This window comes from Bos mutus, chromosome 12 (assembly GCF_027580195.1).
Source record: "Bos mutus isolate GX-2022 chromosome 12, NWIPB_WYAK_1.1, whole genome shotgun sequence".
NCBI lineage: Eukaryota > Metazoa > Chordata > Mammalia > Artiodactyla > Bovidae > Bos > Bos mutus.
The window spans coordinates 13,970,287-13,989,713 of record NC_091628.1 but is presented as its reverse complement, the minus strand read 5'-3'; the positions used below and the strand labels follow the sequence as shown (position 1 = coordinate 13,989,713).

The 19,427-nt window shown below is 45.3% G+C and overlaps 1 protein-coding gene and 1 long non-coding RNA gene across 4 annotated transcripts in view; one reads left to right on the top strand and one right to left on the bottom strand.

Annotated features, from left to right (window-relative positions):
- Positions 1-780: 780 nt before the first annotated feature.
- LOC106700849 (uncharacterized) lies at positions 781-8,664 on the bottom strand. Its single transcript, XR_011466273.1, has 3 exons — positions 8,527-8,664; positions 1,605-1,734; positions 781-1,280 (listed from the first exon to the last, which is right to left on the bottom strand). It is a non-coding gene; the product is annotated as an uncharacterized lncRNA (long non-coding RNA).
- The window catches only part of ENOX1 (ecto-NOX disulfide-thiol exchanger 1), a 687,342-nt gene continuing 676,499 nt past the window's right edge, over positions 8,585-19,427 (top strand). For all 3 annotated transcript variants that reach the window (XM_070380253.1, XM_070380256.1, XM_070380252.1), the window contains exon 1: positions 8,585-8,719. The gene's annotated coding sequence lies outside the window, so the exon portion shown is untranslated. The remainder of the gene's footprint in view (positions 8,720-19,427) is intronic.

Genomic DNA, 19,427 nt, shown 5'->3' with positions numbered 1-19,427 from the left:
ATCATCTTTCTTAACTGAATTACAATGCAATCACTTTCTTTGTCTCAAAACTCTTCTTTATACTGATTTAATCCCTTACCACAGATTAAGAAATATAGAGACTGAATATTTGCATTTGAAAATTTGACTCTTGGACTATCTTAAATATAGAAAAGAACTTAAGTTAATTTACTTCCAAAAACTTGTGATTTTTATGATATGAAAATCACTGAATGTTTCAGGCTGGATCACACATGTTGTGACTCTTAATGAAATTTTCACGGTCTGGGCCTCGGTCCACAGTTTTACAGTTTCAATAAATTGAGGAGTGGTCTGGCCCCGAGCAAATGATTCATGCTAGCTGATCAGATCAGATCAGATCAGATCAGTTGCTCAGTCGTGTCCCACTCTTTTCGACTCCATGGACTGTAGCCCGCCAGGTTCCTCTGTCCATGTGGATCTCCAGGCAAAATGCTGGAGTGGGTTGCCATCCTCCTCCAGGAGATCTTCGTGACCCCAGGACTGAATATATATATATATACACACACACACACACACACACACATACATATATACACACACATATGCATATGTAGGTATATATGTGTGTGTGTATATATATCTGAATCACTTTGCTGTACACTTGAAACTCATACATTTTAAATCAGTTGATTATATTCCAATTTTTTAAAAAGTTCATTTTACTGATCTTGAAAAAAAAAAAACACCTGAAAAACTCACCCATATTCACTCAGAGAGTGACAGAAGTATGATTTAAATTTAGCTCAATCTGATCTTAAATCCTATAATATTTTTACTGTTCTATGCTCTTTATCTTACTATTAAATATTATATTTATACCACTGATTTTAATTTGTGAAGATTAAAGGATATACAATATAGTATATTTTAGCATAATTCTATAAAGTATTTACTAATTAAATTAAAAAATATTTTGGTACTTAACTTTTCTTAATTATTCTGGTCAAATATGGCCTTGTTATATTAGTTGAAATAAAGGCTGACTTCTGAGAATTGGGGTCAAAAGAAATCAAAGTGGAGCACATTGACCCCTTCGCGCTTTAACCAAGCCAAGTCCCACACACGAGACGCATCCCATGGCTACCCAGTTCTCATGGACTTGGTTCCAGAGCAGCGGCCGCGTCCTGTCTCCAGGTTTCGGACTTGCTGTTTCTTCTCTCACCTCACCTTTCAGAGTCAGTGCTGTACACATGGTACCTTTTCCTGCCTAAGACAACTTCTCAGTCCAAGGTGGATCTATAGACATAAACTTGCAGCATCTAGGACAGGAAAGAACCAGGATAAATGATCCTGCACAACTCAAGTATACCTTTCCAGTTGCTGAAATTCTCTGATTTTCCAAACATGGTGGCTCTGATGAATGCCAGAGACATGTTATCAATTCTCTAAAACTTTTTAATGCATACTGCTATGCCATGTATGCAATTTCTAAGATTTTAGCTTATCTCATATGTTGCATTTTATTATCTCATTATTTTCTTATATGAGTTGCACATAGAGCGTGGTAACTTACTTAAAACTTTCATAATTCACAGTATAGAGTGTATATTCCTTAGAAAGCTCCTATAGATAATTAATCTCACCTTGTTTTCTTTCCTTCCTTCTTCTTGTCAGTTCTTTAGATTTCAAGAGTGATGCCAGATGTCCTGGTCTCTTGGATTGGCAGAGTGGGATAGGCTGAGTTGGAGTTGTTTTACTTTGGGAACTTGTGCTCTGTACAATTAACAAATCAGCAAAATTATAAGCATTGTTACATGTTTCATTAACAATGATAGCTTCCTAGGTAAAATAATGAGTATGCTCAGTTGCAAAAGCAGGAGATTCTTTTGGAATTACAGTCAGCATTTGTGTCTTGAAGGACTGTTTATGGACCCTGAAAACAAAATAAAACATACTTCCCAAATTTTGCCTGCAGCAGTTGACGCAAAACATGAACTCAAATAATTTACCTCCTGGCCAACCTTCTGTATAACCAGTAGATGGTCACTCCAGTGAACATTCTGGTTACTTATTGAAATCAAGAATCTTTCCTGTTCCATCAGGGAATTCAGTACCAGATCCAAGGTCAGTGCTGGACCACATCTTGGGGGTGGGGGTTAAGTAATGCAAAGCATCCACAGAATGGCTAGAGGCCAAGGAGCAGGGCTTGTGACTCCAGAATACGTCAGCTCAAGGTGAGATGAAGTTTTTAAAGGGTCACTAAAAAGTGCTCATTGTTAGATGTGTTCAAAGTGGGGAAGTACAAAGGAAAGGTTTCAAGGATGACTTGGTAAAATCCCATTTAAAGGACTTGCTGAGCAAAGAAACCATCCTGATAAGAAAGGGTATGAAAGGAAGAAAAAAATATGAAAACACTTGAACCTTTTTGTGAAAGAGTCTAATTATTTTTGCTAAAATGCTGGTGGCATATATTTAAGTGGCTGATATGTTGACTTGAATGACATTTTAAAAGAATAAAATGATGCAAAGAAAATGTCTGGAAGGATCCACACCAAAGTAGGAATGTTGGTTGTTCCCTGAGAAGGCATGTTAAACAACAATTGTTTTCTTCTTTATACTTTTCTGTATTGCCCTTTTTCCCCCAGTGAGCACACACACTGCTTTCACAATTAAGGAGGGATAAACAGTGAATTATTTTTGTTTAAAAACAAAAGAAATTTTATGGTTGGCCTTAATCTGTAAAATAAACGTTCCTATAGCTAAGTTAGCAACTCAGAGCACCACTGGAGAAGCAGGATCTGTGTGGCAGGAAAAACAGAGACTAATTAAAAACAAATGAACACAAAAGCTTGGGTTTTGCAACAGCAGCAGAATTTACAGAATTACAGCACCTCTAGAATTATGGAGCCCACAATTTCCTGCAATGTGTCTGTTTCTGCCAACTTCTGGTTGTCTGTGGTTTTCTTAAAATATCCTTGGAAGAGGCTCCAAGAAATCATCAAATCAGTTCAATGTTCTCTAAGTTATAGTCTTACAAAGGCTCCAGCATTTCTATGGGAGCTGCCCATTCATGTACATGTTCCAATTTTCTGCCACACACTTGATTTAGATCCAAGACTGTGCAAGAGTTACTAAGCTCCTACATGAGAAACCCTTTCTCACGTTGTAATGTTCTTAACCAATGAGGTAGTTATTATTGTCCGGATTACACAGCAAGGTCAACTGAAGCTTAGAAAGTGAGTTGCCAAGGTCTCCCGGCACCTTTAAAAAGGTTAAAACCAGGCTGGGATTGACCTTGGATCATACACTTGGTGCTCAGTGCCATTTTTATATGACATCAAGACTACCGCTGGAAAAGTAAAAAGATGTGACTGGTAGTCCTGGTACTTGGTGAGGCAGGTTATCTAAATGGTCAACACATGGATGGGTGAGCTTTCCACAGCTCTAATCACATTTTGAACTCTGGTGTTGGAGAAGACTCTTGAGAGTTCCTTGGACTTCAAGGAGATCTAACCAGTCCATCCGAAAGGAAATCAGTCCTGAATAGTCATTGGAAGGACTGATGCTGAAGCTGTCCAATACTTTGGCCACCTGATGCAAAGAACTGACTCCTTGGAAAAGACCCTGATGCTGGGAAAGATTGAAGGCAGGAAGAGAAGGGGACGACAGAGGATGAGATGGTTGGATGGCATCACCGACTCAATGGACATGAGTTTGAGGAAGCTCCGGGAGTTGGTGATGGACAGGGAAGCCTGGCGTGCTGCAGTCCATGGGGTTGCAAAGAGGTGGACATGACTGAGCGAGTGAACTGAACTGAATCACATGTCTGATTTTATGTTTGTGCCACCCTGTAAGTGGCAGGGGACTTCCCCTTAACACTGCCTTCACCTGAAAGCTTCTTGTTTCCTTGGGTTATTGCTTTTCCTATTTATAAGTTTTTCATGAATTGAGTGAAGAGTTGTAGTTTCAAAAGCTCTATTAGCCAAAACTAAGTCGTGTTGGAGGGGACCTAGGTATACTTATGACTGATTCATGTTGATGTGTGGCAGAAACCAACACAATATTGTAAAGCAGTTATCCTCCAATTAAAATTAAATAAATTTTTAAAAATCATGTTAATAAGTGAAAAGAACATAGGGCAAAACTAAGAAATTTTAAGGAGAGTGATAATAAAGTATTATAATAACATTATCCAAGAATAGACTAAAGGGTCTTTGTAGATATGGAAACTTCAAAATACATGGGTAGCCCTACTAACTTATGAATCAGTTGAAATATAAAGTCTATAAAATTGATTAGCATATTCTAATCAATTCCATTCTGCCCAAGGATCCCCAATGATAGGCAATTCACAGCTGCCGTTGCCAATATGGTTGATTTTTTCTTGTCCATAATTTTCTTCTTGTCCCCAATTTAAAATTCAGAATTCAGCATCAGATGAGCTTTTCACCTTATACATCATGTGATAATCTAAGTGATCACTACTAGGAAATATGAATATGAAATATGTATATATACCTTGGCCACTAATCAGTTTTCAGTTGGTTTATTTACTTAACCAGTGGCTCACTAAGTCACATTGGTAATTCAAGTTTAAGTTTGTTGTCAAGTGATAAAGTATGCTTATGTTTACTTTTTTGTTTCCAAGAATAATGATAGCTGGATTGTAGGCTCCTTAGAGGCAGTGATAGATTGCATTTTATACTTTATTGGTAACAATCATGGCGTGAGGAGTAGTACTGATTATGAAGTAGGTTAAGACCCTGATGCTGGGAAAGACTGAAGACAAGGAGGAGAAGAGGACAACAGAGGATGAGATGGTTGGATGGCATCACTGACTTGATAGGCCTGAGTTTGGGCAAGTTCCGGGAGTTGGTGATGGACAGGGAAGCCTGGCGTGCTGCCATCCATGGGGTCGCAAAGAGTCGGACACGGCTGAGCGACAGAACTGAACTGAACTGATGAAGTAGGTACTCAATAGTGACTTGTGGGGTTTACTGATTTTCTTCTGCACCTTCTTGGCTTTGGCAGTTAAATAACTTATTAGATTAAAAACAGATGTAAGGATAGTAGTGTATCTACCAATTCAGTTCCCTTTAGCCATAAATATCAATGTGTAAAGGATCTATGTTATATGGGGGTTCTTACCCTGAGCTTCAGAGGGTGTTCCCTTAACTCTCTGAAATTTTATTCAGTTTTTTTTTTTGTGTTCATATGTTCACTTAGCTGGGGAGAGGATCTAGAATGTTCTTCACTCCCAGGAAATCCATCATTCCATAAACTATTAAGAACAAGTGGTATTTAATATTTTCTCCTGCATCTCGAATATCAGCACTGATAACTCTGGAGGCCCATCTACACTTGCTTGGAATACACTATAACCTTTTTTTCTGATCTTTTACTTTCCTAAACATGCCTGATCTCCAGTTAGAATTAAATTGCCCTAAGCATTTAATAATATCTGGAATAAACCAGTGTATAAAGCATGAAGACAGGGTAATTGAAACTTCTTCTTATTCCCAGGCTGCACTCTTTACTGAGCTGGCATTTGGGTCCATGTGCAGGTCAAGGTATTTTTTATTATTTAAAACTCTAATGCACGAAGTGATCTGCGACCTAATTATGGGGGAAATTACCTGTATCCTTATGCACGCTCACACCACTAAACTCAACAGCGGCATTTCAGCTAACGGTCCCTGTCTTCTCACTTGAAAGAATTTGGGGCAATCGGCTCCCAGCATGAGGAGTTGATTTTTGAATTCATGGTACATCTCACAGCCTAAATTTACCAGTCTTCAGAATTAGAAAGCTTTTGTTGTTTCTGTAGATGGACAGAATAGGTTAGTTAGTTGTGGTCAAATCAGTTTAAAGTGTTTCTCTACACACTCTACCCTTTTCCAGTCCTGTATTTCTAAGTTAACGTTTAACTGGGTTTATTGCACTGCTGCGAATTTTTTAAAAAGGCAGTTATGTTAAGGAGCATTCCCTTTTAAGGAAGAAAAATCAAACCTTTATAATTATGCTATTAATTCTCAGTTTAACTGATAATAACATATGAAAATGGATCTTTCAGTAGAACATTTTATTATTATTTAGTGTTTAGCTAGCATGAAGAGCCATGGTTTATAGCATTTTAATCCTAGCTCCTCCTCCAAACGTTAAGTGGGTCAGAAGCACTTTTAACTCTTATGTTGTGATTTTTTTCTATTGTTTATCTTTTAAATTAACATTTATTAGGACTGCTGCAAGCCTACATTCTTGTTTTTAAATTTTGGCTTCTTGTAAATGTTTTTGTTTTTACAAGGCCAAGTCTGTTCCCTTTGGTGCTCATCAGAGAAGTTATGGCTTTGTTCCATTCTTCCATCCTACCAAATGAGCAAGCTCTTGGGAAGCTGTTGAATGAAACCCTTAAGGCATCTTTCTAAGCAAAATAAAGCTTTACAATTACACTGGAAGACTTTGACTCATACCCATTTTAAAGGTTGGCTGTCAAGAGTCCATTTGGAGTGTCAGAGATTTTCTGCTCCTTCAAGTTCTAGAGCTTCCTTTCAAGTAAAAAATTTAAATATCCACGCTTTTAACTTAACAAAAAAGCACATGAATTCCATAGCACAACAAATGGCTTCCAAAATGATTGTAAATTGAGTGACAGAAGACAAGTCATTTAAAGGGACTCCCACTAGAGAACACAAGGCAGCACCCAAATAAATCCATTTTAATTTTCACTTTATTTCCGTTCTGCTTCAAAGCTGTGATATCATGAGTGGAGAGAGAAGCAGCTCATAGAGCAGCCCGAGTTCAAACGCACTGAAATTTAGTATGCAATGTAAAATCGAGGACTTCTGCTTCTCAGAGGATAATTGTGGAAATACCAGCGTGGAACTGTGTGGGCTCGGTGCTACAGCAGAATTAGAAATCTGAGATGACCCTGCATAGATTGGCAAGTAGCCATGAAGTAATGCTTTTTACAAGAAAAAGCTTGTACCTGACAAGCTATTAGAAGCGTGCATTTCTCTTAAATTTCTCTTCCTGTCCTGCACGAAAAAAAAAGACATTATAAACTGCTAATGAAATGTGACTTTCCGATTGAGAGACCGGATTCCCCCAGGACTGAAATGAAGCACTCTTTAGCCTTCTCACCCGGGGTGTCCTCTGGGGTTCCCTGCAGAGTGCACTCTACCTGCACCTTGGCGAGACAGCACTAAGGGTCAGTATTCTCTGCTATCTTTCTTTGCATTGGGGCTCAGGCCGCCAGAGGGGAAATAGTCACACACACACAGGGTAATGGCCTAAGTGAAAATCAAGCAAGCCTGGTGGGGTGGTAATGACTTTCCCAGCATCCAAGCCTTTGCCTTCAGGACATGTGAAGCTAGAAAACAATGTCATTCATTTAATGTTTATAGAGAACACACAGAGTGCTCGGTGCTGGGCTCAGTACTGGAGGACATGCAAAAGTACGCGGAACACAACCCCTGCCGGCGGACTCAGACGGGTTATTTCAAGTATCAAACAGACCTTATGACCTTTTAAGAAATTCTTGAGTGAATAACAGTGCACTCCGAATTTAAAATAAGCAGGGAAAAGAATACCGCTAGGACGACAAATCTTTTAGGAGAAAAGGCATGTAAATGTACTGGGACATTTTATTTCTGTGATATAAAGTGTAGCCTGGATGAGTGAGAGAGTAGCGGTTTAAAAGGTTTAAGAGGCGCCAGGCTGGCTGGTTCTTGGAGAAGCCGGACTTCAAAGCAGCACAGTGTTCAGATGCCTTACACAGTAAGCTGGCTCCAAACAAAGAGGAACCCAGCACTTTTACCTGGGCAGTGGATAACTTTGAGGAAAAGTGCCCCCCGAAGGGGAAAACAGGCAACGTTCCGCCCGGAGCGGAAGCCCCCCACAACCCTCGACTCTGCCTGCCGACCGCACCCTGGACCGACCTCACCCCCGCTCCCCCGCCCGGCTTCCTCCACCCAGCGGAGGCGGCGGGCCGCGCCGCCCGGGGTCCACCGCCCACCGCACGCCTGGAGCCCTTGCGCACGCCGGCTGCAGCCGGTAATCGGCCACGTGCGCCCGGGTTCCCCGGCTCGGCCCGGGGCGCTTCCACGGTCGAGGTGGCAGCGGTGGGGGTCTCGATCCCTGGCCTCCGCGCCCAGCCAAGAAGTGCGGACGGCGGCGGCGGGAGCGAGCGGCCCGGCCCCTCCCCAGAGCGGGCAGCGCGACTGTGGGCTGCGGGCGCCGCCTCCGCTGCGTCCGTGGCTGCGCGTCCCGCTCGGTTCAGCCCCGCTCGGATCCGGAACCTGCGCGTCCGGCGCGGCCGCCCCCTCCTCCTCGGCGTCGCCCGGCGGGCAGCTCCTCCCCGCGGCGAGACGCGCGTTCGAGCCTCCTTCCCCGGTTTACGGATTCCCGAGGCAGGAGAATTTTGCCTCGGTCCCTACGAGCATCTCTCGGCCTCTTCCCCCCTCCCCGTGGGCGCGCGCGCGCACACTCACACACACTCACACTCGCCGGCGCGCGTGCGCACGGCCGCGCGCCCGGAGCCGCGGAATCTCCGGCGCCGCTACTCACACGGGCTTCCAGCCGCCACTGGGCGTCCTCTGTCTGCGGCAGCGGCGGCCGAGGCGACGGCGGGGAAGGCGGCTGCAGCCCGGCCCGGTCTCAGAGCTCGGCGCCCAGGACAGAGTCCGGGGAGAAGCGGAGAAGGAGGGCGCGGAGGCGAGGAGGAGCCGCGCCGCGCCCGCTCCTGGTGCCGCGGCCCCAGGTAAGCAGCTCCGGGGGGCCCGCAGCATCCCTGGGGCGTCCGGGCTTAGAGCGGGGGTTTCGCGGTCCCGCCCCCGCCGCGGTACGGGGATCGAGGCACGGAGAGGAGTGGGCTCGGGGCGGGGGAAGGGGAGAAAGGAAAGGAGCTCGAGGTGCGGCCGGGAGGGAGGGGTGCAGGGGAGCGTGAGGGGCTTCGGCGCAGCCGCCCGCGCCCTTCCCTTTCCTGTCTCAGCTCCACTAGGCTCACTTTTACAAGCCTGGGTGGCGGGGTGGGGGGGGGGTGGTGCCTGGCGCCCCCGGACAGCCGTTCCGAGCTCTCTCCCCCGCCGCCGCCAGCCAGTGTTGGCTCCGGGATCCGCGCCCGCCGCGCGCCCACCACCTCCCGTACACCTTGGACAGCGCACCCCGCCGCTAGCGTCCCCCAAGCACCGCGCCCCGGTCCGCGCCCGGCTCGCGCAGCCCTCCCGCTGCCCTCTGCTTTCCAGGTCGTCACCCTCCCGCCCAGCCTCCGTCCTCCTCCCAGCCCTGGAGGACTTCGTCGGGTGCGGGCCTGAAACTTTCCTCCCGGTCTTGTCTGAGCCGGGTACTACTGTTATCTGTGACTGTCCCCTTACTCGGAGGCGGGGTGGGGGGAAGTCCGACGTTGTGGACTGGTCTTTTTTTTTTTTTCGGCGGGAGCATGTCCCGCCCGAACGGGCCAAGGCAAAAGAGGAACTGGGCAGCGGGACTCGGGGGATGCCAGGGTGCAGAGCCCACGCCTCGGGACCCGGACGCCCGCCGCCTCGCATCCTCCCCGCCTCCCCGGACCCGACACGTGCGCGCCTCCCACGGACGCGGCCCCTCCCCGACCACCCTGCGTCCTCCCCCGGCATGGCCAGGGCCACCCCATAGGTTGGACACCCGGGGCTTGCGGGTTCTGATTGGCCGAAGGCATAACCCCGCCCCCTTTCCGGAGGGGGTGGTCCGGGAGTGTTGTGGTTGTCAGCGGCGGTGCGCACATGGGGGAAGTGGGGTCGACAGGTAGGGGAAGCGAGGCCCCTTGAGTCCCCGCGACCCACTGTGCAGAGCTACACTCCCACCCGCTTTCCTCCAAGTACACGCCTGCATGTCTCCTTTCTGTCTTTTTCCCCCCCAACATTTTGCTGCTATGACATTAAAAAATCAACTGGCTTGTAGCCTTTCTTTTATTAATATTGTATTTGTTCGGTGGCGGAGATTTTTAAAGCAGATCTAGAAGAATCGGGAAGACAAGTGTTTATGGGGAGGTTCGTGGCAAACTGCAGGTTTGAGTCCGGTGGTTTGCAGAAAGTAATGAGTGTCTAAGGAATACGGAAAAGGTGGAGAAAGTGGGGAGAGCATATTTCTTAGTGAGGTCGGGATACAGGTGAACAAGCTTGAGAAGCTGCGGGAGAAGGAAGTGGGTCATGTGTGGGGTGAGACCTGAAGGAGAAACCTGGATTGGGCGCTCACTCCCAGGAGCGGTCTGCTGAGGATGGTTCTGTCCGGAAAAGTGATCATTTGACTAGTATTCAGTTAATTATTTAACACACTCTGTTTCTGTTTTGCTAAAGTTGCCCTTTTGATAGCAGATTTTACAGTAATAACGTCAACCGACGTAATGAGTTTTGCTTATTACCAGTTTCTTACAACGTGTAGATTTACAAGTTGTGGTGAATTTCAAAAGGTGAATTTCAAAGGCTTGTTTAGAGAATTGAACTAAATAGTTAAAGTGGTTTGGAAATATTGTGAAGGAAGATGGATGAGCGTTGCATAAAATGCAGAGACTGTTCTGGCATTATTTAGGGTCTTTGCAGAAATATATGCGTGTGCATAAGTGATACTGATTTCTCTTCATTTCAAAGCATGATTGCCTCTAGCAGTTTCGAGCTTTAATTCCTTCAGGCTGTTTTGATGTTGTGTCTGTACATCTAAGAATATTGTAATTCTTATCTTTAGAAGCCTTGTCAATGGAAAACAAACAGCAACTGATGCAAGCGAATGTTGACAGCTTTATATTGAGTACACTGCGTTATTTTATTTGTAAGCTAGTGAAATATGCAAGAGTAACATAGCATGACTGCTATTCCTGAGGGACCAATATCAGAACAAAGTGGGGAATCACATGAGGCTATTCCAGAGAGAACAATTCAATTATTTTAAAAGTGAATATATGTTAATATTCTTGGGTGTAAAGAAAAACAGAATTTTCCCATTTGAATTATTATCTTTGTACACAGGGGTAGCAGATGATGACATGAAGTAAAACAACAAATGATCAGTGATTCCAAAGTAGATAGTAAAGGCATTCCATTTATTATTTTTATATCAGTAGAATTGCTTTCATGACTGGAGAACTTTGTATTCAAGAGACAGAATTTGATACATCTGGCAAGTTGGAAGTTATTGCTGTTGTTGAGAAAATAATTCTGACTGTGTTTTCGTCTCTCTAGGTCATGCTTTAATTTGCCCTCTGGGATTTAGATCTAGTTTTTGGCCTATTCAATTTAGATGAGTTTGGAGGTAGGTAGGAGGAGAATGTATAATAAATAGTCACACACACACATACATACACATGCAAAACGTATGTATGCATATCCACACACAGCTGTATGTTTATAAACATAATTTAGGGATACCTTCATTGTGTTTGCTTATATATATGTTTATTGTTCTTAGAATTTTTTCGCCTTTCTTCTTGTCTAAAAGGTGGCCCTATTTTAAACTGTGGAAAGCATTATCACCGGTAGAATTGGCCAATAGATCATGGAAACAGACAATAGTATTTTGTTGCTTGGCAACCACCTACTGTGAATGAAAAACAAAGCGGTGACAGCTGCTTCCACATCCTGACACTCACACTGTAGCTCGGGCATTGCAGCCCTCCGGAGGAGACAGCTCTACCAAGTTGCATTTGAGGAAGGTGAAGCTGTTTCCTTTGGAGGGGGATGTTTTTAAAAAGAACATTTCAACATTTTGTTACAATCAGAATTACATTGTTATTGTGGGATGAAATGAAGCATCTAATTTCAATTGCCCTCTTAAGCCCTGTAGAAACTGAAAAATGCAAGGCTGGGAGGATTGTTTAGACCCTCCTCATTCTCCCCTTTGTAAACACCATGAGCACATTTTCTGCCGCTCTCAGATGCTCTTAGGATTTTACAAACACTTGAGTTCTCTCTGATATCTAAATAGGTGACTGGGTTTTACTGCCAGGAGGGAGTTAGAGATGGATGCTGTGGCCTAAGCCTTTAGTTTTAAGGGACACTGAGGCCCAGGGAAATGTTGTGACTCAGACCTGGTGACCGAGCCCTCTCCAGGAGGTCTTGCCTTGGGTCACACTTGAAAATCCGCCCCCCAACCCCGTTTCCTCCCCCAAATCATTCTTTCTTTGTTCTTTATTTACACATAATTTATAATCAGGATTTTTACCCTGATAAAGATCATTAGAAGAACACAGTAGTATTTGGGAGTCAAAATTCAGTGTTGACACCAGTCTCTGTTTGGTTTTAGATACCTTGTGTACAGCCTTCAGTCTCAGAAAGTCCTGGGACTCCCACCTCTTTCCTCAAACTGGGGATGCCCTTTCGCTTGCTTTGTTAATTGTTTACATCTTTGGAGAGTTTTTAATGTTCTCCTTTTCTCTATATGAATTTAAAATGGGGATCAGATTGAGGATTGTGTTGGTCAGCGGGTATACCTGTAAGAGTTTAACCATTACAGCTAATTAATCACTCGTGGTCTTCTGTCTGCAAGGGATAGACATATTGTTGGTCTAATGATCAGGGCTTCAAAAAAAAAAAAACTTATTTAGAAAACAGACACAGACTCACAGACTTAGAGAACTGAATTTATGGTTCCCCGGGGATGAGTTGGTGAGAGGCAAGATTGGGGATTGGGATTGACATGTACACATGCTATATTTAAAACAGTTAGCCAACAAGGACCTACTGTGTAGCACAGGGAATGCTGCTCGATATTCTGTAATAAGCTAAATGGGAAAATGATTTGAAAAAGAATAGATGCACGTGTATGTATAACTGAGTCACTTTGCTGTACACCTGACTCTAATACAACATTGTTAATCAGCTGTGCTCCAGTATAGAATAAAAAAAATTTTTTTAAAATAAAGTACCCAGGACAGACTATGTTGCTGCATAACTCTACTTTTGGTCCTTTTCAAAACTGTTTTGCCAAAGGTGTCACCTGAAGCCTGCTTGTGGAGGATAGTCATCTATCTGTGAGAGATGACAATGGCATAGATTGTTTCTGAACCCTGAGATGCTAATGAATGGAGTATTGGATGGGAACGTGAATCACATGTGCTTTATTAAGCCTTCTTTTTAAGCTTAGAAATGTATTGCATGGGCGATACATTTTGAGTTTCCTTCTGCCATAAATACTTTGAAGATCTGTGTTCTGTCGTTTCTTATTTATGACAAAGGTAGGCATTTAACTTTAATACACCTTAACTGGAAGAAGAACTTGGATCGGACTGGTTGGAGAAACAACATAGTGACAGTATTAAGTATCATTGAAGAATCATTTTCACCAGAAAAGCATGCACTTTAGCAGATTGGTCGGGGGGAATAAATTGATTTACAGCGAGTTTCACCTAGTGTTAGAAGCCTGGTGTTAACTTGTTCTAGCTAGAAGGATTTCCAAGCAGAATAATTTGGCAGATTTCAAGTGAACTTGGCTGATTTTTAGAGTTATTTTTCATAGTCTGTAGTTCAGGACAAGCACTTGCTCCGGGTCTTCTAGGAGTAATCTAAAATTTAAAGTTATTATTATTTAAAAAAATCAGAACTGTCTTTTTGTGGCATGGTGTTAAATATTCTGTAGTTCATACATTTAATTTAGTCCACTGGAATCTTGAAATTTAATTAACCTCCTTCTTCTATCTTCATGTTCAAGATAATGTGTGTGTATGCATACATATGTGTTGGCATTTTTTTTTCCTTTTTGTTGTTTTTGTCCTAACAATAGAATGCCAAAGGGCCTGATTTGTATTTTTTTTTCATACAGTAAAGAGAATCTTTAAGCAAGAGATATTTATGTTTTCTACTTCCTTATGTCAGCTTCTGCTATTATAAGCTGTAAACTCTCACCCACACAAATAGGATGATTGCTAAAAACAAGCAAACAAATAAATATTTATCTAAACAGCATCCCATTTGCTGCCCTACAGGCTGGCCAAGAAAGCATATTTTCTCATTCTTTGACACATATACACTTCCACACCCACCCACATACTGAGTTTAAGGTCTTACGTATTCTTCTTTAGGTGGTTCTAATTTTAAGGGTGGACAGAAATAGTATTGAATGGGGCTACCTGTGTTTGATAGATTTTAAGCGAAGTCGATGGATTCAGATTTTCAGAAATGCAGCAGAAGAGGAAGAATTAAATTGAATTATTCCCCTTGGAAAAATGTCACGTTTGTGCTGACCGCATAACCTGTGGCCTCTCCGTCAGCACCCGGTACCTGCAGCAGCGCTTGGCTTGCAGCAGACTGTGTTTTGTGAAGTATGCACCTGCCACCTCCTTTTTGTGATGTTGTACATATTTTGGTCTGTATCTTCATGAACAGCAAAAGCCTGGCAAATGGAGAAGAAATACTTTTCGAATTGTTTCCAGCCCTGTATAAAAGCATATCAAAAGCACTAATGTAGCCAGTGATGTTTTGGAACGTACTTCTTGTCGGTGTAGAAAGTTATACCAGGGGTGTTGATTTTTCACACACACAGCCATCCTAAGTACAGAAGAACTCTTTAATAGCCCACAGCAGCTTAACAAAGGTTAGGGCAGCTGGTCTGAAGGAATACTTTATTTAGCTGCAGCGGGAGGGGGAAGTCTGCTAGCCCCAGCCTGCTTATCCAGACTGGAGCGTGGCCACCGCGCTGTGGTTTAACATCCCAGACCGGGGAGAAAAGCCACCGATGAGGTCTGTAGTGACTCCGAGTGCCCAGGCCTCTGCTTTGGTCTCGTTTGCGAGAGAGGTCCTTGAAAATCGCAGAAACTGTTGTGCCTCTGAGGGTGGAGCCCAGAGTTCCTATCGAGGCCCCAGGTACCAAATTTCTGGTCTTCGGAAGAAGCCTTCATCCTGAGACATCAGCGCCTGCTGCTGAAATACGACTTTCCTCTTCATCCCGCTCCATCTCTGTGAAGTAGGAGGAGGGCGACCGTGTTTATGGGGACAACCCCCGCAGAATGACCAGGTAGGGTCAAGCCCAAAGGCTTCCAGTTCCTTGGAAAGCATCCTTCACCTTCCTACCATGACCTCAGTCTTTTGTATGCCTTGTAGGGATTAATTCACCGTTTTGTGTTATAGCAGCAGGTCTCTGTTAACATGCACACGGATCAGCAGTTATGGAGCATCTCAGGAGGAACTCCTGAGTGTCTTGCATAGATTAGGTGCTCGATAGTATTTTTTTCATTTTACTACTATTTTGAGAGATTTGGAAGATAGTTTTGTCCAGGGAGCCGAGGTACCTAGTACCATACTGTTTCTTTTCAGGGTGGTTTCATCAATACACATTTATTGAGCATTTACTGTATGACTGGTATTTGGCTCTGGGGATCACAGACATTCTTACAGCACATTTCCTGCTTGTAGAAGAGTATGCTGCCTAAAGGAAGACTGTGGAAAGGGCACAAGTTCCGTGTGGTTTACAGGTGACTGCTGGGAGCTGCTACTGAAGGTTTTGCACTTCATGATATGGGTCAGTGTTTCACAATCTGCCTGTGCAAAAGAGTCCCACTCAGTGCCATGGGGTCACTAAGAGTCGGACACAACTGAGCGACTTCCCTTTCACTTTTCACTTTCATGCATTGGAGAAGGAAATGGCAACCCACTCCAGTATTCTTGCCTGGAGAATCCCAGGGATGGCGGAGCCTGGTGGGCTGCCATCATGGGGTTGCACAGAGTCGGACACGACTGAAGCGACTTAGCAGCAGCAGCAGCAGCAGTGCTTGCCACAGCGCTGATTCCTGGGTCCCACCCCGCAGCCTCCCGAATCAGAATCTTCAGGGACATGGCCAGGTCAGGTAGACGCATTCATACACCCAGACACTCACGCTCTTGTACACTTCTGCAGAATTCTTCTGCAGGCATCTACTGTTCTCCACCTGAGGGCTTTCTCTCTGACTTGTGGGGCAGCCGTGGGACAGCGAAGCTAAGTGACCCCAGAAGTGGACCTCAGCTGATGACCAAAGAGAGCAGGGAGGCAGTGCCCTGGCCTCCTGACCCAGCCCATGCAGAGACTGACCCGTGTCCTGCACAATGTCCTAGGATCCCCTAGTGAGACTGACGGTGCTGCCCGTGGTGGCCGTCTCCTGCAGCATATGGGCTTACTTGGCTTCCTTCCTCCCCAGGAACTAGTCCTGCCCAGGATCCTCTCTCAGTTGAATAACTTGCATTTAAGAGACCTCGGTCTCAAGGTCTGTTTCAAGAGAAACCCAACATAAGACACTGAAGAATCTGCTTGATTTATTTATTTTAAAAGTAATGCCCCCCACTGGCTCAGCAGTAAAGAATCTGCCTGCAGTGCAGGAGACTTGAGTGTGATTCCTGATCTGGGAGGGAAGATCCCCTGAAGAAGGAAATGGCAACCCACTCTAGTATTCTTGCCTGGGAAATCCCATGGACAGAGGAGCCTGGCGGGCTACAGTCCATGGGGTTGCAAGAGTCGGACATGATTTAGTGACTGAATCACTACCACACAGGTTTCACTAATGAGGGAGATTTGGGAGCTCTGGCTTCAGGTGATAGAGAGCTGCTAAAGAATTGTGATGATGGCATTGTTACTCTTGATAACAGGTGTTGGGGGGGAGGGATTGATAGAATTGGGGGCATGGAGACCAGCTCCGAGGTGGTGCTGCCCAGACAAATAGTGAAGATAGTAGCTGGGGGGCTGGAGATGGGGACGGGATACAAGATGGATTTGGATGGAAAGCTGGCTGGAAAAGTCAGCGTGATGCAAAGGCCTGAGACGTGGGCTCACTTAGCACGTCCCTAGACCGAGACCTTGGTCCCCTCCCCACAGCTCCGCCTGCTCTGTCCCTCCGGCTCAGTAACCCCCTAAAGGGCTGGGTTGCCTCTGCCTTGCTTGCAGTCCTGGTCAGGCTGTCTTGGAGTTAAGTAGTACAATTCTGGGCATAAATAAAAGAAGACAGAAAGATAAATTGAAGCATATAAATAATTCACCACCAGATCATTAAAGGAAGAAAGTTATATTTCACAGGCAGGATTTGTGGAGTGGTAGAGAAGGAGAGTTGGGGAGATGTCCGTGGTGTGTGTCCATTTTGTGATGAATAGTGATTTTTTCCCCCCACCCTCATACTCTTGGCTAAGAAGGGATTTTCATCCAGCATCAGTTTCCGGAAGACCTAGCATGCACTTCTGTCTATTGTTTTCCCTGCTTCTCCCGGAGCCTGTATTTTAGCTAAGTGGATGAGTGGTGGCTGGGGTGGGCTGGCTCTTGCCTCTTGATCTGTCAAAGTGCCAGGCTCTCCCAACGCAGCTTCTCCCACTGGTTCTTAGGCCGCCAGCTCTCACAGGAGACCAGAGGGTGCGGGAAGGAAAGCATGCATTCCAGAAAGAGAGCAGTTTTGAAATGAATACTTCATTGTGAAATGAGCAGGTTAAGGCTTGTTAGCTAATCTGTACTAAGATCAGGCAGCCTCCTAATTGTCCTGTGCGTGAATACTAATGTCCTGGCTTCCGTCTGCAGTCAGAAAGGCCAAGGCTGAAGAATCAAACACGAGTAAGCGACACCATCATATTTCTGCAAAAGTAGCCCTGAGCCAATAACACAGAATAGACAGAATTTGGAGGAGCTGCAGATGGGGCCAGCTCAGACCTTCCTGAGCCTCGCTGCACAGGCAGATCAGAGTCCTGAGAGCAGAGATGCTGTGCTTGTGAGTATACAAACTGGAGACACTTACGGGGGAAACACAGTGGAAAGGAAGAAGGCTTAATAATTGAGAAGAGCTGCAGGTATGTCTGAGCTTCCCAGGTGGCGCTAGTGGTAAAGTACCTGCCTGCCAATGCAGGAGACAGATGAGGTTCAATCCCTGGGTTGGGGAAGATCCCCTGGAGAAAGGAATGCACCCACTCCAGTATTGTTGCCTGGAACACTCCATGGACAGAGGAGCCTGGCTGGCTACAGTCCATGGGATCTCAAAAGTCGGACACGACTGAAATGAATTAGCATGCATGCACATACTTATGATATTTTTTAATTAAAATTTTAATTTGGAGATGGTTATAGATTCTTGTGCAGTTGTAAGAAGTAACACAGAACCTCTGTACTTTTTTTTTTTTTTAATGTGTAAATCAGTTTGAAACTTTTCAAGTTGTACACTTAATTTTTTTGGCTGGGTGGCATGCCAGGATCTTAGTTCCCGACCAGAGATCGAACCCAAGCTCTCTCTATTGGACGTGTGGCCTTCCAATAGACTTCCAAAGACTGCCAGGAAGCCGTGAGCCTGTGTCTGGTAACATTTCCCACCCCACCCCCACCCCCTGCCCCTGGTAACATCTTTCAGACCTGTAGGACGGCATCATGACCAACCTGGATGGCTGCAGGCCAGTCTTCCTCAGATTTCCCGTTTCACTTGGACTTACTTGGAGGTGTGCGCTCAGCCTTGCTCATGTATATTTTCTCCTATTCGATACCTATATTTTTTCAAAGAGCCTTTTTTTCCCCTAGGATTTTGGGGGGAAAATGCTCTTGTTAAGACTAGTCCCGGAGTAATTGTAACTGAAGAAAGGGTATTATATAAATTATAGAATAAACTATAAAGGATAGAATAAATTCCCCAACCTTTGTTACTCAGTTTGGCTCGCGCTCGGTCATTGTCGCTGCGCCGGCCTTTCTCTAGTCGCGGCGAGCGGGGCCTGCTCTCGTTTCGGTGCTTGGGCTTCTCCTTGCAGGGGCTCCTTTGGCTGCGGACCACGGGCTCTAGGGCACGGGCTTCAGTGGTTGCAGAGTTCGAACCCCTGTCTCCAGTGGTTGCAGAGTCCGAACCTGTGTCTCCTGCGCTGGCAGACGGATTCTCTACGCCGCGCCACCAGGGAGGCCCCGGTAAGGGACTCTTTTAAAAGTGCGCCTGTTGGAAGGGAAGCTTGTCTGCTACAGCGCGCAGCCCTTCCAGCATCCCAGCGCTCCTGGTCTCCACCTCCCCTCTGGGTCCTGGGGGCTCACCCTTGCAGGCTGCTCTCTGAGGTTTCTGGGTCTTCTGGCTTTTGCTGTCCTCAGCCCTCTGGAGGCACGTAGGAGGCAGCAGGGAGAAGGGCCCAGCCAGGGAGGGTATATTTTTTCTTTCCTCCAGCTTCCTGGGGCAGCCCTGGCAGTGGGAGTCCCTCCCCGTAGCACCACTCATGCCTGATGGGACTTCTGTGGTTCCAGCTGCTCACAAGTGACCTTGGACGCCTGCAGCCCTACCTCCTCTTCTTGTCTGTTGTCCCCTGTCAGCCCAGGGGAGGCGGCAGCTTCCTGCTTTGAGCTAGTCTCTGGATTATCTAACTAGACCGGTGTAGGCTAGTTAGTGATGCTCCTCCCATCACCCGAGTCACCGATTCTCGCCTATACATTTCCTCTGTGAAATATACTTGTAGAGATTCCTGTTTCCTTAGTTAGATAGTCCCCAGGTCCTCAAAGCGTGGGAATGATAAACATCTGATGAGATTTTCCTCTTTGTGACATGC